Raw genomic sequence first — 25,710 nt, forward strand, 5'->3', positions numbered from 1 at the left:
GCGAAGATCAAAATAAGAAACGGTTCCAAAACGTGGAGGTCGGCCCGTGTTTTTCATTCACGTAAACCACGGACCTGAGGTCATCCACCAACATCTCAGTGGTCAAAGCGTCAGCGTCTTCTCTGCACCCACTTTGTGGACGGTATTTCCATCAGGAGGACGGAGTTTCAAGTGTCACTTATTACGTTAAACAAATGTTGCACCCTCTGTTATGTAGGCAGGTGGTCTGTGGTGTCCTAAAAGGCGTATTTTATGTCATTGTGCAGTCAGAAGCTATTTGAAAAATATTTAATATCTTTTGTTTACTGAATTAAGTTGATCTCTCACTTACAGCTTGAAAACATTAAGATATTGAATCAGACCAATAAAATGTTTTTTTTTATACAGATAAAAGTAGCTATATTTTTAGTACCGGTATAAGGCTGTTATTTTCAAAAGGTATTTTATTTTGACATACATCATTGGAACATATGTACTAATCTATTGAATATGACTGGACTGCTAAAGTCCATAAAATAATTAGTGTGTTTATGATATGAGTAAATTAGCAGTATGTAGCTCAATAACGACCAACAAAAATTACTTGCTGGTGCTTTAGTGAATTAGTCTGCTTGCAGAATATTTATATATCTTTGCTTGTTACATTTTCTGTGATAAACCAGCAAAAAGTAAATTCTAGATTTTAAAATTTTTACAAATAGAAATCTAAAAAGTGTTGTTAGCTTCAGTCTGCTTTGCTTCAAGTCCAAGTTAGCTTTAGCATCTAGAAAAGTTACAATTTAAAGCTAAATCAACAGTTAAATAAAAATGTCCTTATCCTTTTAAGAGGCAGATCTTCAACATGCAGTACCGCTGATAACCACTAGGTGCTGGATTTAAGAAAACTTTGGCTAGTAGAGCCGAAAAAACATACGTGCGGAACAGGCCTGAACAGAAACAAAACAACAGCTGAAACTGAAATCTCTAGCTGCCGTTTGCACTAACTAGCTAGCTAGTTAGCATTACACCACAGCTAGCAGCCAGAATAAGCTGCAAAACTCACAGTTTAAAACTTTTTAAGGATTGTTGAATGGTTTGGTGCGTTGGTTTCCATCGTGGGTCTGGGAGGCTGTTACTGGGAGCTGTGGTCTCCACAGGGAGGGCAGCGACTAGCAGAGTGCACCTGTCACATCTGATCCTCTTCTGGCTCATCAAGCTATTGGGATTCAAGAAGCTCCCCGGCGTTCACTCAACACCTTAGTGCCAACTCTGGGTGGTAGTCATGAGCCTCTGTATGCTCATGCTAAACTCCCAAAGACTTAACTTTACCTGTCTGGGTTTTCCAGGAATAGCACTCCTGTTCCTGCTGGTAAAATCAAACTGTCCCAACAAGATTCCTACCAGGAAATCTACCATCTGCATGTCCATTAAGAATGAAATTGTGCAAATTGAAATTAGGAAAAAGAAATTCACTTATGGAAACACTGCTATTTAGAAAAAAAAGAAAAAAAAGAAGAAAAAACAAAAGATTTTGGTAAAAAGTAAAAAGTTTTTGTGCTAGGCTGAGGTGTTTTTTCAGATGCGCTGAAGCACTTTTTTCTCCTTTTTACATCCTTTGAGTCACATGATCCATAACAGGATGTTACTACAGGTGAAAATGACAAAGAAGATGGCAGGAAGTAGTAGGAGGATGATGGGTTGTTTTTGGTTTTTCAGACAATGTGCAGCTGGCTCCACCAGAGCTCTCACGGCATTGCACAAATCCTAAAAAATTGTGTATCATTTGAACGTGTTGAACCCATCGCTGTTCTGTAAAACTACTGTCTACAATTTCCCCAAAACGCTGCCAAGTATAAGGAGTTTGTCGCGCCAACACCTCAATAAGACGCAGAAGTTTCCTCTGATGGCCGACAGATGTTGAGTGCTAGCGCCATGACGGGACCTTCAGCAAACTGATGTCTTTTTTTTGTGTATCATTCTCTGTAAACCAAATAGGTGTGCATGAGAATCCCACAAGTTTAGCAGTTTCTGACAAACGGTAGAAAAAAAAGACTAAATTACAGTATGTTAAGACAAAAGCAGTTTGGAGGGAGATGCTTATGAGTTAGTTTTGTCCGATGTTAGACTGAGAGGATAATATCTCTCAGGAATACCAGTGGATGGTTTTCAACACCTACTGCTTGTCAGTTTCTGGACAAGTGTTTCTGGTTGGTGAGACCTACTGATAATGATTTACTGTGGTTTCTGACACGTTGAGAGGAGATTGTGTGAAGGAATGGAAAAGGAAGTAATTTCCAGTGAAGATCATGAGTCATCCCTACAAATACCCATAAAGACTTGGAACTGTGCGCTGCCAGGTGTTAAATATCTGCTTGTTGATGGTGCAAATATATCTTTATAAACATGTGTTGGTAATATGTCACTGAAACACAAGCCAGCCGTGCGTTGCAAAAAACAACAAAAAAAACGGGGATGCTTGGTGATGCACTGCTTCTTGGTAACTAGAGTCTCTGCAGAGAAAGATCGTCTAAGTTAAGACACAACCATCGGTGCTCACACACAAACATGCACAGGTGAGATTTATGACACCGTTTCTCTGGAATGTAGCTAAATTTCTCATCCATGCTCCTCTTATAACTTTAAAAATAGACCAAAGTGATGAAAGTGAGAATATGCCTTACAATACAGAAAGTCGAGGGTTACTATTGGGTAACGTAAAGAAATAGACATCAGCAGGGGGCGATATTCACACACAGAGTTGTAATTATTGATGCAAGAACCAATTATAACTTCATACAGCTCTGGAAAAAAAATTATCAGTGCAAAATGATCAGTTCTCTGATTTTACTCTGTATTGGTATATGTTTGAGTAAAATGAACAACATGTCTCCAATGTTCCAAGCAGAAATTTAGTATTTATTTTGAATAACAAAAAAGATGCAGTGCTTTCAGACCTCAAAGAAAACAAGTTCATAATCATTTAGAAATAATATTAATGTTGTAACTCAGAAATCAATATTTGGTGGAATAATCAGGAGGTTTTCAATGGGGTTCAGTGCTTAATCTTTTTTCAATGATTAGCTTGGAAATTAAGACAGTAAGAAACAATTTTTAAATTAGATTGTAATTGTAATCATTATAAAGTATAGTCAACAGGTTTTACTTAAAGAAAAAAGGAAATCCATCCATCCAGAAGGGATGCCACTCATTCTGGTCCTCCCTTCTTTCAAAAGGACCAGCCCAAATCACTCTCCATGTGGAGAAATTGTTCTAGAATACAGATGTATGAAGTGTGTCTAACAAAACTGGTGCATATGGAGGCACAGACACACAACACGATGTACAGAACATTGAACAAGCTGAACATCCTGTGTTGTACGTGCACAACCTGTGCTGACGGGTTGTCAGTTTTGTGCTGCCCTGATAAACACCAGAGTTGGTAAAACAGCTTCAGCTTCATGACAGTGAGGGTAACTGACAGTGACTGGAAGTCACCTGTAGGGCTGCACAACGCAGGAAACACGACATGCCTTCATCGTTCTGAGTTTCTCTGGGCAGATATGTGGTCAGGAATGTTTTGCGTGCAACTTATATTTTGGTTTTGAGCTGCCCAGCAGGTTCTGCAGAAGGTCATGGTGAAGTGATGGAGGGTGTGGTGGTCACAGAACGTCCTGTCCCAGTCCTGCATGCTGACAGTGGAATGACATCACTAGTGGGGGCCCTTTTGTCCCGCTTTTCAGGAGCGTTGAAATTTTGCACACAAAGGCTGCGTGGTCCTCCTATCTCCACATCTGAGTGGACGCAGCACTTTTGAAAATCCCTAACAAGATTAAACGGTGGCGCAATCAGCTGTCAGTCCACACAAACTGGCTGTTTCTCAGAAGTCCCATAGGATGTAAGCCCCGCTGTTCAAACTGAGCACACAAAAGCCCAACCGAAGCTGCAACCCGATGGATGCAAAATGTTACCATGCAAAAGAGCGCTGCATTTCGTTGCTTCAACTAGACGTGGTTCTTAATTTACAGCTAATGTCCACCTAAACTATTCATTCTCACTGGGTCAGCACATCTATGTCTTCTTGGAATAAATATCTGTGTGAGATTTGTTTGAAATCTGATTATATAAGTTAAATTCTTCAATAAAACCTAGATTATTTTCGGTTTTATTGTTTTCAAATCAAATGAAACAGATCAAACTAACACCATTAATCTTTATTTTAGATTAAAATAGTTATAAATGATTGGATTTGGCCCAACTCCTAAATGTACCAGTGTTTTTTCATGGATGTGACTTTAAAATTCACTTTATTAAGCTCCAGATATGAGCAGCGATATTGCAAATATAGAAATCTGGATATATTTTTCTGAACACAGTTTTAAAAAAAAATCGTTAACAAATAAAAATATAAAAAACCTGGCAATGCATTGATATGATATACTTCTACAGAAAATGTGCTTTGCTGAACACAAGCCATGTTGGGAACATATAAATACTTTACTAACTAAAAATGTTTTAAAATGAATTACATTTATTTTCAATTTGTAGGTTTCAGAATTAAAGAAAATATGAAAAAAAATTTTTAGTAAAGCTCTGCAAAGAAGAAAACATTTAACCCACTTAAAAACAAACTAAAGGGACAAAACATGTAGAGGTACATTTCTAAAAATGTTGAATATGAAAAAGTTAAATTTTTAGTTACTCACTTAAAAAACTCATCTTTTATATAGATTATTTGTACGTAGGCTAAATATTTCACTCCTTTAGTACTAATAATTTTGATTACTATGGTTTACAGATAATGAAAACCCAAAATTCAGAAAAGCCAAATATTGTGAAAAAAAAGAGCCTCTAAATCACAGGTGTCAAACTCAAGGCCCAGGGGCCAAATCTGGCCCGCTGTAGCTTTTTATGTGGCCCTCTAGACTCTAGATTACATCAATAAATCTTTCTGGTTTTTCACAAATCTGTAAAATTCACTCAAAAACAAATTTCCACTTTTTTTCCCTGATTTTACTGCAAATTTTCTCAAAATTGGTCAAAAACATTGAATCCGTAACTGATATGGCGAGTGTTAAAGACTCACACTTAACATTATGCATCCAGCACAGACATTATAAAATTAATTATTTTGGGTGAATGTTCGACTCCAACATGTTGCAAGCGCCATGAAAAATTAAACAAAAATGAAGCATGTTTGACATCAGCTTGTAAATAAATAACCAGAATCCTAATCCAAATGTAAACAGTTAAAAATGATGAATTATGTAAACAATTTCTTTTTAAAAGCAGCATTTATTCCAAAGTAAGTCGGAGGAATCGTGGCTGCATTTAAGTCATTTCTCACACCAGGGATTTTGAACCAGATTTCTGAAATTGGCCGGCATTACTGTAAGAAATCTTTATGTGCAAAGCTGTTCTATGAAAAAGTGTCTAATGTAAGCTAATGCTCTCAGAGGATATGCTAATCTCTCTGCAGCCTCTAGCAGTTTAACCTCAGCAGTCAGAAGGTTAACAACACAGGCAGCTGCAGGATCTAATCTGAGTCTCTGCATAATTTTCAGCAGGGAAGTACATGTTTGGGAATTACATCCTTGAAACAGTATTCGTCCCCTGATGGCACCGTTTTACAGTGAAACATGATGGAGGCATCATGCTGTGGGAGAGCAGAAACATGGAAGATGGTCAGAGTTTATGACTGGAGATGAATAAAGGTTCATCTCACAAGAAAACCTTTTAGAGGTTGTAAAAAAACTTGAGACTGGAGATGAAGGAAACTATAAAACATACATAAAAGTGTTAAAATGGATCTGTTAAAGTCCTAAATCCAAAAAGAGGACACGTTAAAATCAGTGCTCACTGTCGAATATGACTGCGCTTTAGATGTTTTGCAAAATAAGAATGCTGAAAAAGGAGGAAACATCCGTTTTCACATGTGCAAAGCTGGTAGAAAAAAACCCCAAATGAGTGGCAGCTGTAACTGCACAGAAAGGTCTGTAAAGAATTGACTTAGAGTGGCTTAATGCAAAAGGGTAGAATAATTTTCTGATTTTTATTCATGAAAAAAATGTGAAAATCATGAATAATTTTTGCACCATTTCACAATTTCCATTCTAGCTTGTGTTGGTCTAGCAGAGGTCTGCAACCTGCAGCTACAACAAAATGAAGCTCTAGCAAAATGTTTTATTTTAATTATGAAGATAAAAAGAAGCTTTTAAAAGTAGTTTAGTGTTTAGTTTCAAACTATGCCCCATTTTTAAGAAAGCTACATATTTTATCATTTATTTTGTTCTAAAATTATAAAGTGAAAATTAACTTTATTTAAATATCTTTAGATGTCAAAATGAAATATTTTATTAAATATATCTTTAAAAATATATATTTTTTCTGCTCGAGGCTACTTTTTTTTATAAGTTTGTTGCACAAAACTGTCAACTTTTATCTATGCAGATTAAATCTCATTGAGAAAATAAATTGACCATAAAGTTGAGAAAGCCATATAGAAAACAACAATATAAGGTACAGTGAGTTTCAGAATGCATAAGATTATAAGTCTTTGTTTTACTTCCCTAATCATGTACGTACTGAGGGAACGCAGAGCGACGACATCCTGGAATCGGAGGTTGTGATTGGTGCGTTTGGGAGACATTTAGCGATAAGTGAAGCGTTGATTTCTAAATAAAAGCGTTCCAATGGAAAACTCTGTGTCCTGAAATGGTCTCGTCTTTCCACATGCAAAGTGAAATGATGGGGAAGAGATTTAGATCTGGTTATAAAGCGTATTACTCCGTGATGAGAAGGATCCAATAACTCTGCTCATCATGAGGGTCTTCAGCCGATTGGCTCTGGACCTGGATTTGTCTCTTTACACCCTCCACACTGACTCTTAAAACGTTATTAATGCTTTTAAATATAAGATGTAGTAAAAGGATTTGTTCCAGAAGTTTTTCTTTGTGTTCAAATGCAATATCTGAATAGTATTTATTTAAAAGAATGACACCAATGGTACAAGGTTCTATTTTTTTCCCCATTGACCTGAAAACTATGCAATTTAAATGTACCGTATTTTCCGCACTATAAGGCGCAGCTTCAATAAATGGCCTATTTTAAAACTTTTTTCATATATAAGGCGCACTGCATTATAAGGCGCATAGAAAAGACGCTACAGTAGAGACTGGAGTTACGTTATGCATCCACTAGATGGAGCTCCACTGAAAGGAATATCAACAAAACAGTCCGACTCCGGTTGGCGAGGAGAGCCTTCCGGACTGGGCCGGGGCGTGGCCGGACGATGGTCACCTTTCTCCGTTCGCGCACAGCATGTTCGTGGAGAACGTGGTGCTAAATGACCACAGACGACCTGATTCTAGACAGTTGGTAGGTAGATAGGTCAGTCAAACTTTAACAAATCAGCGTTCTGACAACTATCCCAGCATGCACCGCATGCTTCTTCTTCTACGGGCGAAAATGAAGTTGGCTTACCGTAGTTGATAGATCTGTTGTGGCTCAATATTGGTACATATATAAGGCGCACCGGATTATAAGGCGCATTGTCGGCTTTTGAGGAAATTGAAGGTTTTTAGGTGCGCCTTATAGTGCGGAAAAAACGGTACATTAAAAAGTAGAAAATTCAATAAAATAAATTGATTCTGTTTTTTTGTGAAAGTTTGATCCAAACCTAAAATAATATTTATTCTTTAAATGTAAGAAAAACAAACAAAAAAGGATTTTGCACAACTTTGTAAAAGCTGATAAACTGGGAGGTTATTCAGGTTTATTTAACAGAAGAGTAAGAGTAAAAATGGGTGAAAATCCCAATATATTCAGTAATGTGTTATTATATTTTGTTTCTGATCTACAGTAGTAGGTAGGAATGTATTTATAGTCAGTATTCAGTATTTTTTCTGTGCACTCCAGTAGCAAAGCAACAACATTTTGTTGCCAAATAAAATATAACGAAGTTGGTGCCTGAAATGTGACCAAATCTTTTGTTTAAAGGCTCTATATATATATTTGCCTTGAGTTTATTTAATAATGAAAATAAGTATAACAAAAAAAGAAATGGACAATCCAAACAAACTGAAAGGTTTGTACTCTGTAATACATTAAACAACAACAAAAGAATATCAATGTGTAACTGTCAAATCACTACAAGCGATTATTTGTCAAATCAAAGGCTTAGCGGAGTATGGTTGACCTCATCACCCACCTGACCCCGGCACAGCCGTGCCTGGATTCAGCGGAGAGGGTCAGGCTGGTGTCGAGCCCCGTGGTTCAAAGGTGAGTGTAAGACAAGTGTTATCCTGGAAATTAGACCAAACTAATTGTCTATTAGTCCACTTTAATTATGGCAGAAGCAGAAAAACGTCTGGTTCGCCCATTTCAAGGCCATGACACCAGTCATTGATGAGCGGTGGCGGGGGGGAAGGGTGGTTGGGATAGAAAATTAGATTATGCATGCTACAGTGCACTGGCCACAAAAGCAAATTCCCAATTTAATTAACAAGCAAAGACAGTCTAACAAAGATCATCCACTGTATTATACCTCCAGCTTTACTTTCCATGAAAATATCCTGCTTATATCCCCGTCATTCAATTATTTCTAAGATAATTTAACAGTTTCGCTAATAAAATTAGCAAACACAGCGCATGCTTAATGTTGATTGGTCCACATTTATAATTCATGCTGGCCCCAGAGGTGAAACCTGACCCTTGTTAAGTTGCTCATTGCTTTGGCTAAATTCCTGCATCGATACCGGAATAATAATTAGCATATTTAAATGAGCTTACAGCTAGTTAACAGTCCGGTTGACTCCCTACTGCTTCATGTTAAGCTCTGTCAGCAGCCTGGATCTCCATCTGCAAGCTGCCGACTCTCCCTTGGTGAAAGGTTTAGCCAGGTTGCTTTGATCAGATAAATCCTCATGCCAAAGGATGGACTAGAACCTTCCTCTCCTTCTGCTGCAAGACAAAGACACTCGGTTCCTCTCCTTGGGAACGCTCACGGTATCACAGAATCGTATTTCTGAGCAGAAAGAAACAACAACATGCAAAGCACTTAAGATGTAAGATGTTGTGAGTGCACTTCAGTTTGTAGTGCACCTTTTTTTTTTCTGGAAAGTGCACTCAGGAGGGAAGGAGGAGGAGTGCAGAAGTGGCTCTGACATGCATGAAGAGGCCGATTGCTGACTGGGATCTGTGCATAAACCCGCTTTTGTTCTAAATATGTTGTGCCGGTCACGGTCCTTATCGCAGTTCAATGTTTGCTACCCGTGACTCGACCCACATGTGACTGTGGAGAACCTTTACAGAATATCATCCTGGAAGCAGTTCCTCACAGTGAGGAATGTCTATTTTTGGATGAACTGGTGCGTTTTCTGCTAGCGAAGCCGTCTCGACAGCGCTGGATATTCACAGACACATGTAAAGTGTTACTTTCAGTGGATTTTACAGTAAAACATCTGGCTGGCTTCCTTAAATTAAGCTATTTGTGGCCACATAATTACAGTCTAGACATGCTTGTGTGAATTTAAAGCTTTTGTAAACACTTTGAAGAGTAAAATATATATGATGTAGTCAGCTTAGTTTGTGTTTATGTACATACACACTGGCTCTCGACGCAACATGTTTCTGCGATGTAGTTCATTCAGCAAATCAACTTAAACACAAACATTTGTTAGAAGGGGAAAAGGTTCAGAAACCTGTGTGCAGCAGGTTAAGAGGATGCTTTAGTAATTGGCCTTTTTAAGTTCACACCTGCCATAAATTACACTAAACGCCATTAACCTTATCTAAAGCTCAGCCGGACCAGCGGGATTTGCCTGACATTTGCTCATTTGCATTTTTGAGGTGGAAAACCTCCAGGAATGCATCACTAAAGGAACTCCAGGAATATCCAGGAAGTGCAAGTTATGTTTTAATTCAATTCAATTCAATTCAACTTATTTATGTAGCGCCAATTTAACAACACCTTGTCTCACTTTATAATAAAAAAACTGAATTCAGTCCAATCATCCATTGCAATTGATCCTAGTTATCAAACAATTCAGTCAAGTTCAGTTTATTATTAAAAATGGTTTAAAGAAAAAAGAAACCCAGCAGATTGCATCAAGTTATTGACTTACAGCGCTTATAGCAACGGTAGATAATTGCTTGGATTGTCTCGTTCACTTTGCAGCAATCTCTCATACTGAGCATTCATGTAGCGAGAGTGGAGAGAAAAAAAACCCTCACCTTTAACAGGAAGAAACCTCCAGCAGAACCAGAACCTGGTTCATTGTGAATGCTCATCTGTCTTTGAGAAGACACTGCAGATATGAATAAAACAGAAGCACAGATCTTGAAGTACTTTCTTTGTTAAAAAAAAAGGTAAAAGTTTAGTGACAGTAGCTCCTGTAGTGGCTTTATTTACGTAAAGCCACGTATAAACGTACATATACATGCATTTGGTTGCAGAAAAAGTCTAGACAGGGTCAAGTGCATCATCTATATAAGGATAATTTTAATTTCACTAACTAAAACGTGGATGTGGTTCCATGGGTCAGAAGTCTGACTACTTTTAGAAACTGTAGGAATCACAATCCAAGGAAGAAAATCTGCAAAAACTGAATAATCACCCAGCAAATAAACTGTGTTTGTTTCCTCCTAAATGAGTTATGTTCCCTTGAGGTAACAGCTTTAAAGGTTCATCACCGTGCCATAAATATTTCTTATTGTTTTTCAGCCATAGAAATAGTTTTAAACCATTTCCAGACTGACAGATGTCATTTAGTTTCTTTTCTGATCCTTCCGTAAACTTCTGTTTTTTGAGATATTGTAACCTACTTCATGTTGAAACAGGTGATTTAATTGACTCTAAAAGTTAGGCAGTAATCAGGCTTTGGCTTGGATGTAGAAATTAAACCACAACATGATGTTAATTACAGCTAATTTGTGATTTAGCAATTAAAGAAAATTATATTTTTAATAAAGGCCAGGTTATTTTCAGTATTTATTGTTAATCTGACATGTTGTCACCTATGTGTTTTGCGCTTAAACCTATGACTGCAGACGCATCCCTTAAACAATAAATATGTTCCTGCAGGAGGGACTGAACATGGACTTAATGCCAGGATAGCTGGGCGACATATGCTGGTGATATAATCTTAATGTAGACACTTACATACTTTTTCTGCAAAGGGGGGATTAGTTTATGCTTCCGTTAATGTGCAGCATGTTAAGTTCAAAGTTGCTTCAATAGCTTGTTGCTTGTAACAATGTTGACACAGAATGATGAACAAGACATCATTAGATTCCTTTGAGCCTTTAGAAAAGTTTGAACTTCTCCCAACCAGAATCAGATCCACTGACTATATGACCACATCCTACTCGGATACTCTTTGTGAAAGAGAAAGTGCATCAATCAAATTGTCCCTTGAGGGACGCTGTAAAAGGGATTGGCGTTACACAAACAGTAATTTGACTCGTCCTGGTTTTAAAGGGGGGGCCCGCGTGTTTTCATGTTGCCCTCCCGTGTCGAAGTTCGCAGCGGGTGTCGACCGGGACTCCCGGATCAATCTGGGATTGTCTCCCCGTTCGGAGCGGAGAAGCCTAATGGGAAAAAATGTACCACCTCATCACCACCTCCCAGGGTCGCCATAATGGAGCATCTATGGTCATTAATGGAGCGTACCTCCCACCTCAAGAGTCTCTATTCAGTCTCTGTCATCATTCACGGCCATCACTTCCTCAGAATTTAATGGTTTTGGAGGTTCCTTTTATCCCTTTGTCTCTGCGCCTCTGTGTCTCTTCCCCATTTAGGAGCCCAAACTGGAGTACGGGCCATGCTAGTTGGGTGTTGGGTCTGACCTCTGAACCCCCTTCACTGGAGGCTCCTTCAGCTTTGTTTTGGGCCTCCGTCCCCCTTGCCAAGGCGAATCAGACCCCGGGCGGGTCACAGAGAGAGGGAGCCACTGGGGGTCTCATTGTCTTCCTATTCACATCATAGATAAGTGGACATCAGACGCTCCCTTATAGCCACACACACACTGAAGGCACAATTTCCACACAAAGTGACAGCTCCCATTGCGAGAGGAATGCATGTGAATCGAGGAGGTTCAAAGAAGCAACGATGTAGGAGTATTCGCCAAGCACCGCTTCTCCCTCTTTTTTATCATTTCGTGCAACTTACGCAACAATAGCAAAGATTACCGTCAAACAATTCATTCTGCTGTGAAAATTCCCTATGAAGCATACTTAATCCATTAGGAAAGAATCTACATGAAGCTGTGCAAGGCGTTTTCCACCTACATTAGAGAGAAACGCTTTATTAAATCAGTGATTCAGCAGGAGTGACCAGTGCAGGCTTATTCTGCCTTTTGTGCTTTAGGGGGCAGGAGAGAACCAGAGGAAAAAGATAAGAGCCGTGAAGCTGGAGCGAACCTGTGGCTGGGGGGAGATTAGGAGGTAACTCTGAGGGGAAACCTGCCCCCCACCCCCATCTACATATTCTGGGCCGAGACCAGCAGATGAGGATTATTTCGGACTACAGAGTGGGGTGGTGGCGTTGGCGAGTCTTTTTTGATGATGCTCTGCTTTTGAATAAATGGAAATAAGGTGCGATGACAAATTTAAAGGGTTCTTAGTCACCTCGTTCAATTAACACAATATGTTGTGTTAATTGAATAATAAGTCACAGTTTCGCAGTTTCCATAAGAGATGCATTCTTCCTTTTCATACAGTTTGTTGTCATTTATTTCTTTTCTATTCTGCTGCTCTAATGTAGTGAGATTAGAGCATCAAAGCCTCCCTGTAGATCCATTGACCACTCATTTCATCAGCTCATCACAGGACATATTGCTGTTTTGTTAGCCCAGTGAAAAGCAGCTTAACAGGTTCATCCTTCGTGAAACCTGCTGAGAGTTAGAGCTTTACCCCAATAGCAGTCTGTAATAGACTTTCCAGTCTGACCAATCTGCAGACATCACAACTACAAACCACAAACTGGGAATTATTTTTCTGACGTCAGGTGAGAAAGAACGAATCAAGTCTGTGTTTCTGTTCAACAAGATGAGGGAGATAAAATAATAAATTAAATAAAAAATATTGGTTTACCACCACGTAAGTGAATAAAAAAAAACTCAGAAATTGTGAGATTAATCTTAAATGTTTTCTAGAAAAAAAATAAACATGAACATTTCTGAGCTTGAAAAGTCGAAAAATGGCAATAAAATAAAATAAAACCTCAGGAATTTTGAGATTAATATCCAAAATTTTCTAGACCAAAAAAAAAAGACATTTCTGAGTTTCAAAAGGAATTTTCTTTTAATTTTCAAATTCAGAAATATCCATAATTTATTTATTTATTTTATTTTATTTTTTTACTAAATTTCTTCAGTTTTCTGGAGGAAATTTTCTCTTATTTTTTCTATCTAAAAATTTACTAGAATGCCACCATAATTTACCTATACTACTGTATTTCACCCAACTAAGAAAAAAAAAGAAAGAAAAGAAGTTAACTTTAGTTTACATTGAACTTAACTCAACGTTAATATCAAGTAGCAATAAAAGATGCTGTACGTTTTTCATAGTGGTGCTAACAAATGAATCTGACTATAGAGGCCAAAAATAAACATTAAAGTTTAAATGTTTGCTTACAAGTGGTAAGAATAACTTCACACAATGAGAATATTGTATCACCGTTGCCAACTCCTCTGCAAGGAAAGCAGCTATTGGCTGTCCTAAACGTAGCTGGATGACATCATCATCTAATTTGCATATTTGCGCACATTCCTGGTATTTGTAACAACAGCAATCAAAGCAAATCAACTCAAGTATAGCTGGAACACCTCCCACTTTACAAATCTCTCAGACGTTTTGCTACAACTCGTTTTATTGTTATAGATGGATCACACAAAGCATTAGAAAAAGAGCATTCTGCTATATAAATATGAATATAAATAATTTTGCATTATACCGTGCAGAAGAGCATTAGTTAAACGATTAGCCAGCAGCAACCTTTGGAGACCATGCAAAGCTTTTTGTGCATCTAAACAACTATTGGTATTTATTTCATGTTTAATTGGTTCATTATAACAACATGGGAGATAAAGCAGAAAACCTTCCAAGGTGAAATAAATTATCATTATCCTTTAAACATGTTAAAGGAAAAGAAATGGAACATATTGAAAAAATTTGAAAAACACATAAAATGTCAAAGCAACTTAACAAACAGCTACATTAATACTGCATATTTCACTATTTTAATGAGTTAAAAACTTGTTTGTGTTACATCGCTAGCCGTAATTACAACACATCATGCGAAGTGGAGTGTGTCATTGTTGCCAGACTGTTGGTAAGAAACAGATGATATAAAGATCAGCAGGGTTTTACTTTTACATGTTTTTCCTCTCAGTTTTTACTGGCTCAAAGAGGATCAATAGAACATCGAGGTGCCTCATTCGCCCCCTCTCCTCTTTGCCGACGTCATGGAAGGTATGATGTCATTGCCAGAGCACACACACAACACATGCTCTCACCTGGTTTCTGCAGCAACCAAACCACAGCAGCTTCCTCCTCCCTCGATGTTGCAACAAGTGTTCAGTGAAGGGGCCCATGCTTACCTAGAAAACAAAGGAAAAGGCAAAAAAAAAAAAGATGAAAAAGAAGTTGAGTTAATGTTAGATCTGCCATCCGGGCTGTGATGGACAACAAACGCTTCTACTTTGCTTTTGTCTTTTTATAAACTCAAACCATAGAGTTTTATTTCTGCCTGTGTGACTCAACACCAGCTACAATAAAATGCTCTGAGGTTTCAGATTCGACAGCTTTCACTAACCGCTTTTTTAACACTTGAAAGTCTCAATTTGTCACACTTTTTTTTCTTGCTGCGACTGAAAGAAGTAAGGAAATAAGAACTTTTCATTTAAAATGTGTACCTGTTTTTGTAGTAACTTTACATTTACCATTGCGCACAATAAGAACCAGAACTTCACAGTATTTTCTTTGGATTTTTTAAAATATTTTATCACAAAGAAGTTCATAACTGTGAAGTGAAAAGAAAATGATCTGTAATTTTCAAGCTTTTTCACTAACAAAATTGTAACCAATTAGCTTTGAAAGTCACCTTATTAGTAAAGTAATCTGCTGTGTAATTTAATCTGAGTATGAATCCAGCTGTTCTTTGAAGGTTTTAGACGTTTAACACTTTTCATTAAATGAATGTTATTACTGCAAGCCTACCAAGATGATGGCAGTGTCATGCTTTAGAGATGCTTTTATTAAGAAAAATAATTATTAAACTTTTTAAAAGATTCGATACTAGGGCAGAGGTTCACTTCCTAGTAGGACCACAACACAAAACAACCAGCCAGAGAAACAATAGAGTGATTTAGATGAAGGAATAGGGCTGCACAGTGGCACAGTTGGTAGAGCTGTTGCCTTGCAGCAAGAAGGTTCTGGGTTTGATTCCCAGCCCTGGTCTTTCTGCAGGGAGTTTGCATGTTCTCCCTGTGCATGTGGGTTTTCTCCAGGTACTCTGGCTTCTTTCCACAGTCCAAAAACATGACTATCAGGTTAATTGGCCTCTCCAAATTGTCCCTAGGTGTGAGTGTGTATGCATGTCCTGTGTGTGTCTGTGTTGCCCTGCAACAGACTGGCAAACCTGTCCAGGATGTACCCTGCCTCTTGCCTGGAACATTAGCTGGAGATAGGCACCAGCATCCCTTGACCTCGCTAAGGGACAAGGGTGTAAATAAAATGGATGGATAGATGAAGGAATATTCATATTAAGAATGGTCCAGTCAAAGTCTAGACCGACACTGCAAAAACACAAACTCTTTGGAAAAATGTCTTGTTATAAGCTAAATAATCTGCCAATGGAACTTGAACTTTTTCATCCACATTAAGGATGTGGATTAATGTTTCAAGTAAACATTAATTATTTACCTGAAACAAGCTCATATCTTTCTGAAAAGTTAGTTTAATTTAGTTTGTCTTATTTTAAGTGCACTAAAATATTTGTGCTAGAAATTAGATAAAATATACTTGGTAAGATTTTGTGGTTTTGGAGTGTAACTTAATCCTCATTATAGTTTGTCATGTTTGTAGTTTTTCTTCTCCCTTGCACGTATCAGGACGCAGAATAGTGACATGTGTCGAGTATGTTCAGGTCAGATGAGTGTGACCTGGACGTTAGGTCGCATTGAATCGGATACGTATTGGTCGCATTCGAAAAGAATCCGACCTGTGTTGTTAAGACTGACATGAAAAGATCAGATACAAGCCGCATTAATAAAAAAAATAAAACAAAAAAAGTAATTGGTTTACTTCAGGCTGCAGTGTGAACGCAGCCTTACTTAAAACATCACATTAAAACTAATTTAAAATCCCACCATTTCGACTTACTAAAAGTATGGATCAGTGTTTTGCTGCATTTGAAGTCATGTGCAATGATGTGACACCTAACACCTTACTGAATGACTGTTTATAAAGGCAATAAAGTGTGGCACCTCAGAAGTAAAGTATAAAGAAATTAATTTCATAGATAGTAGCTTAGGTTAAATTTAAAGGCACACAATTCCAGTTTCAAGAATACTTTTTCAAATTTGGGCTTAATTTAGTTCACCCCATTTCTTTTTACAATTTTGCACTCACATGGCAGCTAAAATTAAACTCTCCCAAATATTATTTACAGAGATAAATTCTGCAATAGAAGAACCACTTCTCTGGCTGAAACCAACAAACAGCTGGTGATGGCAGTTAATCAAGAGCCTTTTATTTAATTGGCTGATTTAGTGCTAATAAAACAGTCTCACATTATTCAGGCACACGGGCTTACACAAGCTGGCGGGCACGACGCCAGGCCTTATGGGTAACTGGCATGGCTGACCGTCTCCATGGCAACAAGAATGCTGGTCTTCCCCCCCTCCCCCTGGCGAGTGCCAGGAGAGCAGCTGGTAGGTAGCGGAGGATTAGTCTCCAAACAGATTTACTGCCAGTCAAGTACTGCATGCCCTTTGAACAGAGGAAGAAATCATAAAGAAGCCATTAGAGCGAGAGAAGACAAAGAGTGGATTGTGGCGCGATCGAGCCGAGTCCGCTGACAGAGAGCAGAAACGTTTTCCTGCTTGATCCACATTATTTACTGAAAAGTTTTTTTTAAATTTACAAACATGTAAAAAAAAAATATAATCTGACAAAGGCGATACAAAAAAACCTCAAACAGAAAACAAATGAGGGCAATTATGTATGGTAAGACATAAATGAAAGGTGGGGGTATTTAAAGAAAAGCCACAAAATCACGAGTGAAATAAATTAAAAAAGCAAGATTTGAACTTGTCTGCTGATGGTCGAGTGGAGAAAATAAACAAAAAAGAAAAAAAGGGATTTTTAATTTTTTTCTTGGTATTCTCCAAAGTTGTATTTAATAACTAGCTTGGACATTAAAACAGTAGTTTAACAGTAAGAAACCATTTTTTAACCAATGAATGCAGCAGCCATGATTTGGACTGTGGAAGGAAGCTGGAGTACCTGGAGAGAATCAACTCATCCACTAAGAGAAACTCCATGCAGAAAAACCTCCAGGTTCCTGAACCCTGAACCTTCTTGCTACATTGTGTTTTAATTAATTTTATATGTCAACTGCCCAATCAAATTCAGACATGGTGTCTTGCAAAAGCTTTTATGTCCCTAAAATGTTCCAGATTTTGTCACATTACAAGCTGTTTGCATCACAAGGAAGAAATACAAGTTCATCAAAATCCACATTAATAAGTTGATCTCGTCAGATGAAAACAAAGCTGAATGTTATTGATAGACAATTTTGCACTTGTGTTGTTTCCATTGAATATTAAATGCAATTAAAATCATATGTGGATATGTTTGTTCACGCGATCAATTAAAAAAACATGATGCACCATGCTCCAGCTACTTCCTGTTGCTTTCTTCTTCATGGTTTGTGCCAGTGGCAAAATACGTGACTTGTGTAAAATTTTAAACCAATAAACCGATTTTGATATGGCCAAAACACCACCTCATCCTAGCACAAAAACAAAAATTGGCATGCTTCCATTCCATTTTTCAAAATGTCAAATCACGCAATTAAAAGAATTAGAAACTAAATAGTGAAACAGTGCATTAAATACTGGGAAAATGTAGAGGAAAACCAGCAAAAGGCTTGAGACTGGGACAGAAGTTCACACAGAGACCCAGCAAACATGGACTTCTTTAGGTCAGAGGGTGTCAGAATGGTCTAGTTAAAGTCCAGCTCAGACTACCTCTAACCTAACAAAATTAAAGAATATGTTTCTAAAGGTACAGCAAGACTTGCAGATGATTCTTGTGTTAAATCAAGACATCATTACCTTAACTATCATATTCCTACTATATTATTTTTTTTGTAAAATAAGAATTTTGTTAATTTTACAAGCAGACTGAATACATTTAAATATTATTATGCGAGTTTGGATCATGTCCATTCAGTCTTTGAAACAAAATTATAAAATACTGACAAAGTAGAAAAGAGGTTTTATTCCAAACTGACAAATTTCAACTTTTGAAACAAACGGTTTATATTTACTTATCTGAAGCTTTTTTAGGCATCCTGTGTGTTTTGGTAACTTACTATTCATAATAAATATTCAAAGTTACCCCAAACACCAATGCTTCCTCCTGCCTCCATTTGAATTCAGTTGCTTGAACTAATTTCCCATTCAGGTGATTTAACTTTTAAAGTTTTTCATCATTAGAGTGTTATTTAAATTCACTACAATAAAAAAAAAATACACATTTAAGCAACAGAACCATAGTTTTAGTAAAACTGTTGTGACTGATGAAGAACAGGGCAGATTGGTGCATGTAACAGCGTGCATACTGATTGGTAAAGATATTAATTAAAATAATCAAATGCAGTTTATTTAATAATCTCCTGAAGAAAAAAGCAATTAAATCCAACCTTTGATTCAAATAAAATTATTCAGACACTTAAAAATAGCTTATATTTCTACAGAATCATTAGGCCCAACTAATCCAATACTTTTGAAAATTTGGGGAACATAAATTTACATTGTCATGCTTAACGTTTAAATATTTTCATCTCTCCACATAAAATGATTGAGACAACATGATTCATTGTTGTCAGAGACAGTATAGCTCTTCTCTCAAGTTAATTAATATCCTCCATACATATAAAAGTCAAAATCCAACCTGAATAAAACAAGAAATATATACATTATTCAGAAATAAACTTTAAGGCAACTGCAAAATATACGGTAACAATCACTGATGTGGGAACTGTTTCTCCTCCAGAGGCACTGGGAACATTTCCAGAGTTGATCTCATCATAAGCTCTTTAAAACAGCAAAATGTTTCTAAATTGAATTTGAAAATGGGTCGTGATTGGGTCTTTCAGCAGCATAGTGATCCGAAACAGCAACAGAAATTAAGTTAAATCCAATTGGGAATGTGTGCGGTGAGCTGAAGAGAAGAGAGCATTCAGTACTCTGGACAATCTAGAAAAAGATCACTCTCTCTGGTTTTAAACCTCTTAGAGGTCCCAGTAATTGTTGAAGCCACTATAGTTTTATTTTTAAATAATAACTACATTCTTCTAAATCAGCAGTGTCCAAACTTAAAATTTAAACTACTGGCAGGTCACAAATGGAAAAAAAAGAAAATGATTTTTGAGTTTTGCCTGCTCAACAATAAGACTTTTTCTAAAATGTGTACACCTTTACAGATCCAACACATAAAGAGGGTTTGGCGTGTTGCCTTACTAAAAGAAAAACAAACAATTTTCACATTTTGTTTTCTATTTTGGTGGCCAAATGTTTACCACTCTTGACTTGTGGTCAGAGGCCGAACAAAATCAGTTCAGGACATTTTTAAAATAAAAAAAATAAAATAAGATATTCCCTTCTCTAAAGGAAATGCCAATGTAATTAACACCCACCCAGGAAAACAATATGTCAAGTCTGCTTGTTGCAAAGTCATCTGTTTCCACACACTGATTGAGTTTGTCTGGCTGCAGTATTCCCACTCCGTTCTGACTCAGGAATACTTCTCCCCACTAACAAGCGTCTCCCTTTGCAGACCTCATCATGTTTACACCTTGTTGAGCCCTCCAGCAGATAAAAAGGTGAAAAACATCCATCGTAGGCAGATATCAGAGCTATGCATTAGCAGTCAGATCTCTTCTATGCGCCTGAGAGAAAAGAAATTTTTTTGTTGTTGTCATTGACATCAGAAACTTCAACATGCACTTGACGTCACATTACCTTGGTGCCAACACGACGATATGACCTTGCGTCAGATAATTACCGACATGCACACGTGAAAAATACACTGGGATTAAAGCGGGATTTGAGCCCCTGAGTGAACAATTAGGAACAAGTCGAGGCATGTCCCCGTGAGCGCCCCTCTGCCATCCCATCAGTGGGCATTCATGAATCAACAGACTGTTGGGAGACTGCAGTCTTTCTGCAAACCAGCAGCTGCTCATGCAGCTGTCCACAGAAGAAGCTTGTGATGGACACAAAAGAACTGCTCCAAACACCCGAGCAAATTGAAAAAGGTGAAAAAAAAAAAAAAGCATGCCTCAAAGAGCCTTGGTGAACAGATTACTTGTTCATTCAAATGTGCGGTAGCTGGAAACTTGCTGCGCTTCCAAGAAAGCTGCCAATTTCTGATTAGACACAGAAAACATCCAGGAATGGATCAGGAAGTACAGCAACGGATTCTGGTGCCCAAGGAACTTTAAATCCTCCCCCTGGGATACATGACATAACATGGGTTATAATCATAAGGACAAACAAGACGTCTACATAGAATCACACTGATGTGCACCAGACGTCCAAACTGAATCAAAAAGAAATTTGAAGACACACAAAATATGTAATATCCACAAAAAACACACAAATACTCTTTTTAAAGGATGCAAATGAACCATTACAGGGAGGAAAATATATTAAAACAAGAAATGGAGAACGACAAATGATTCAGAATATTTTCAGAAAACATCTCAAATCTGAATAAATCAAATTTAACAACAGGTTTTATGATGAGGTCACACTTCCAGCAAGAGAACGACCCTAACAAACAACAAGAGCTACAATGACGCAGATTAAAGCAAAGCATGTGCGGTAGAATGGCCTAGTCAAAGTCCAAATATAAATTCAACTGGGAATCTACATCAAGATGTGAAAATTGATGTTCAGACACTCTCTATCCAACCTGAGTGAGCTTCAGATCCTTTGCAAAGAATGGGTAAAAAAAATATTTAAAAACCAAAGATGATTTATTGGTTTATTGATAACTAGATTAAACACAAGACACTGTTTTCAAATGTTTGACTGCAGCAACTAGTCAAGCATTTTAGAAATCAGTTTTTTAAATCTATGAAGGAATTTGGCCCACTTGTTGCATTTTTTTTTAAATCAGCCTTTTTAAGGTCACATAACATCTCAGTTGTATTTAAATCTGGACTTTGATTAGGCCACTCCAAAACCTTATTCAAAATATTTTTTTGCGATTAAGAGGCGAACTTGTTGGTGCATTTTGGAGCTTTCTTCTGCTGCATAACTGCAAGTCACACTACACACGCTGTGTTTGCCTTTTCCAAACATTGCATTTCCCAAAAGTTACTCTCTTTCGAATACCACAAAATATTTTCCCCAAAGTGAATCATGAAGATGTTTTTTTTTGTCAGCAGTGGCTTATAGATTAGAAGTCTCTCAGAGATGTCATTTTTGCCTAGTCTTATTGCTGAATTACTTACCTTTACTGACACAGGTGAAGTCTGGTGTGATCTCTTGACTAAGTTGCCAATAAGCTCTTGGAGTGATTTTAGTAGTTCGTCCACTCCAGGGAAGTTTCACCACTGTCCCATGTTTTCTCCATTTGTGGATAATGACTGTCACTGTGGTTCACCGGAAGCCTAAAACCTCAGAAATGGATTTGAAACATGTTAGTCGCATTGTTTCTCGTCTTTCCTAAAAAAGTTCAAGAACAGATGTTTCTTGCCTTCATTTTCAAGATTCAGAAGGAAGTTAAATCCTCCACATACTGCCTACACGAACTGCCTGCAGCTACTGCTAAGTCAGTTAACATTAACATGGATGTATGCGCTCTTCAGAGTTGTCTGGTCCGTTTAACTTTTTACCAGCTTTTTGGGTTTAATGGAGAAGTTGCATGTAGTTAAAGGTCTGCTAACATACAACCTTGAGTTCAAAAGTGCAAAACTTATTCAGAACAAAGCAACCAGCATCTGGAATCATGTTATAGCTACCAGAACTTGCTAACGAGCTGCTTGCAACGTGGAGCTTTGCATAATGATTACATTATCATGATTAGAGCAATGATAGTTGTGAAAATAGTTTCTCATTAGTGTTGGTCTCTTTCCTCTTTGGTTTGGGATTTGGTCTACCCTTACTTCTAGCTAATTTTCAAGTTTTGGACCACAGACATTTTTAAAGTTTTTATTCTGGAAAGTTTCCGAGATTGATCTCAAAGGTTGTTTTCGGCGGAAATTTACCGCTTTTTTTTCTATCAACAATGACCCTAATATAACGTTGGACAGCAGGAACAGAACAATGGAGGACATGGAGGCCATGTTGAACATTCGGCTCAGTTTGTTTCTTTTTGTCCGACTTACCAAACTTACTTGCCATGAAAGTCTGCGGGAGAATGTGAGTTGTTTTTGTGACCCAACCAGTGACTCCACCCCCTTCGCCGGCTTCAGGGATCCGCTCTACAGTTAAACAGTGACAATTTTGTTGCGATCCAACATTGTGCTACTTAAAATGTTCGGCTTAGCATAATTTATGATAAGGAATACATGAGAACTTCACTTATGGGAGACGGAGACGGGTTACTGTTTACAATCACGAGTTGGAAACTAGTGGTGGAAGCTAAGGGTCAAAAGCGCATGCGCGTTCGATGTCAGGCTAAAATTACAACTGCCATCTAGTGGCCTGGCGTGACATCTACAGCTGACTCAAGGTGTCTTGGAAGTTTTCCCAATCACCTTCCAAAAATACCAGCAGTTTCCAGACAGCGGTCTTGTGTAAACGCAGGCTGAGTAAACGCTGGTAGAAAAGAGCCATTGGTCTGGTGTACTCTGGTCCTGGTCTTGACTACAACCACATCATATATTTCTTATAATTTGAAGACCTCTGAATGTCATCTGCGGGGAAAAAAAATGGTTATTTTAACTTGGAACCTGGAAAAAGCTGTTCTTGTAGAAAAAAGGTCAACTCAAATCTGTTTTTCCCTTCTAGCTCAGTCCACTCAATTCACCCTGTCATATATTCCTCTGAAACAGAAGAGTGAAGCAGTGCAGGCAGCAGAGGTTTGTACAACAGTGGTTACTGGTCAAACAATAGGCTGCATTCTCCGCTCTCCTGTTTTCCTTCCTTCTCGTCTTTTTATAGACGCCTTTCTTTCTCTTTACCGTTTCCCAGCCTTCGCCTCTGACATGAGTTTAAACCAAGCCGTATCATTAGGGAGTCAAGAGCATCTCTGTTGTGCCTGTGAGGTTTCCCCCTCTCGGTTATATAACGATCTTCCCGTAGGCCTCGCTCTCGCTCTGTCTCTGTCTCTGTCTCTCTCTGTATTGGCGGTGTTCCCTGCCTGCTAACCCGGTCCAGCTTTTGGCATCACTCCAGTCCAAACAGAACCCACTTTGTCCTCGACTCTGTTTTTGGCACCAGCTGTTTGAGCCTGACTCCAGCAGCTGACTCCTTTGTTTTACTTACAGGCGGCTTTTCCCCCGTCTTACATCACCTTCTTGTCTTCTTTTTGTTTCCCTCAAAGTTTGAGCTGTTCTTCAAGAATCTTTTTCTGTCTTATTTCTATTGACATTTTTTGCAGATTTGCCTTGAGGCCTCGGTCTCCCCCTTCGTCTGCAGAAGAGATTGTTAGAACGGTGATGTACGAGGGCAGCTGACGCCCACTTGCTTCCCAGCAGTCTGTCTGGAGGGCATTTCTAAGCTCCTTCAACGCCTATTGGCTATTTACCCGGCTCTGCAGATGAATCAATAGCAACTGTCACACCTGCCTTAACTCCTGGTAGAAACTGGCAACAGTCAGAGCAGTAAACCATTAGTAAGGATAACAAATAAAGGCACAGCGTAATTATATCCTTTGGCAGTGCCAACAATACCTCATAGCTGTTTACAGCTTCATGACAGCGGTCTTTAAACTGGATTATGTCTTATTTAATTGAAAACAGAGAACAAGCTTGTTAGCAGCAAGAAATAAGCATTTGTCTTCGATCTAGAGTTAGCACTGCTTCAGTTATTGCAGATAGAAACCAGCAATCACAGCTGAAATCTGGGTGTAATGATGGTCTCAGACCTGAACCTTCAGAGTCACATAAATTCAGATACAAAGTCTGCCTTCCATCATCTGAAGAACATTTCCAGGATTAAAGGACTAATGTTCCAGCAGGAGCTAGAGAAACTCATCCACGTGGTTATCAGGAAAATCCATTTAAATCAATGCTAAAACCCCCACCTGTTTACAGCTGAACCAACGTTAATCAACATTATTTGATGATTTTAATTATGGCACTTGACAAAATGTAATGTCGACTGTCACAGGATGTCACAACTTTTAGCTGTGTGATGTGTTTGTTATGTTTTTACGATGTAAAGCATTTTGAACTGTCTTGTTGGTGAAATGTGCTAAACAAGCGCATTTGATTGATTCATTCATGCCTTTGGAACATTAAAATTGTTACAATTTCCCATGAATTGGGATGAGTCAGAGAGCGCTCCTGCTGATTAAAACACAACACAAGCATAAAGTGATTTCAGTGAAATTTCATAAAAAATTCCAGTATTTTCCTGCTCACTCAAAAACTATCATGCTGCAGTTGTTGCATGTTATTAAGTCACATTTTGCAGTTTTACTAAAATACTTCAAGCTTTCAAATGCTTTCAGCTTCTAACTTTTGCCAGATGTCCCCTCTAAACCACAACTTGCCTGGCTGAGAGCCTTAAATGCCAGAACCACAAGTTAAATTTACCTCCACAATACCCTTTTCATGGTGGTATGCATAATTTTAAGTAATATCTTCAGTCTCATTGTACTAAACAGGCAAGGAAGTCTTTTCTAATCTAAAAAGAGTCAAAGAAAAGAATCAATTAAACCGTCAAAGCGCCTCATTGTAGAGAACAATGCTAAATTAGAGCTGGGTCTTCCCAAACTGTCAGCCCTAATTTCCATTTGATCAAAGACGGCGTAGAATTGGCGTCCTGAGCTCATGAAAAAACAATGAAACAGGCCAATATCAATTCAGAGGTCAGGTGTCAATCCCATCATGACTTTATTATTTCCCCCCATTCATGTTTGAGCATTAGTCATGGAGTAATTGGGTAAAAGCGTATTGATTTGACTCCCGTGTTAATCGTGTGTTGAAGCTGTTTGGGTGTGACGGGTTTACACTCCGACAGCGCGGAAACTTTACGTTTTATTTGGTGCATCTGTCAAATCCAGGTATAAGAGGCCTCAGGCTTTTTGGTAACAGCTCAGTTTGCTGCATTGATTTGTGCCACAGGCAGTGCTTTGCTGTCCATTGTCATTGATTTGTGCATCATGCGGCCTTTAATCTGAGAAAGCCAATAACTATAAAGCTGTAACTGAAAAATGATTGCTTCTGATTGGCTGAGAAGGGCTCAAACTGTTACTTTCTGTCAAAAATTGGATGCAACAGTTTGCTGTCTGGCCCTGAAGTTGCAAAGTTGTAAAATGCATACA

The 25,710-nt window shown here is 38.1% G+C and overlaps 1 long non-coding RNA gene across 3 annotated transcripts; it reads right to left on the bottom strand.

The window, feature by feature from the left end:
* Window positions 1-13,828: 13,828 nt before the first annotated feature.
* On the bottom strand, window positions 13,829-23,001 carry LOC103149783 (uncharacterized). Of its 3 annotated transcripts, none has more exons than XR_001664347.1 (5): window positions 22,613-23,001; window positions 21,728-21,893; window positions 16,793-16,968; window positions 14,493-14,576; window positions 13,829-14,302 (listed from the first exon to the last, which is right to left on the bottom strand). It is a non-coding gene; the product is annotated as an uncharacterized LOC103149783 (long non-coding RNA). The 3 variants fall into 3 exon arrangements; XR_001664346.1 differs by having other exon boundaries at window positions 22,604-23,001; XR_477504.2 differs by having other exon boundaries at window positions 21,728-21,886; window positions 22,604-23,000.
* Between the last annotated feature and the right edge of the window lie 2,709 nt (window positions 23,002-25,710).

The sequence above is a fragment of the Poecilia formosa genome, unplaced genomic scaffold (assembly GCF_000485575.1).
Source record: "Poecilia formosa unplaced genomic scaffold, Poecilia_formosa-5.1.2 Scaffold236, whole genome shotgun sequence".
In the NCBI taxonomy this organism is placed as follows: Eukaryota; Metazoa; Chordata; class Actinopteri; order Cyprinodontiformes; family Poeciliidae; genus Poecilia; species Poecilia formosa.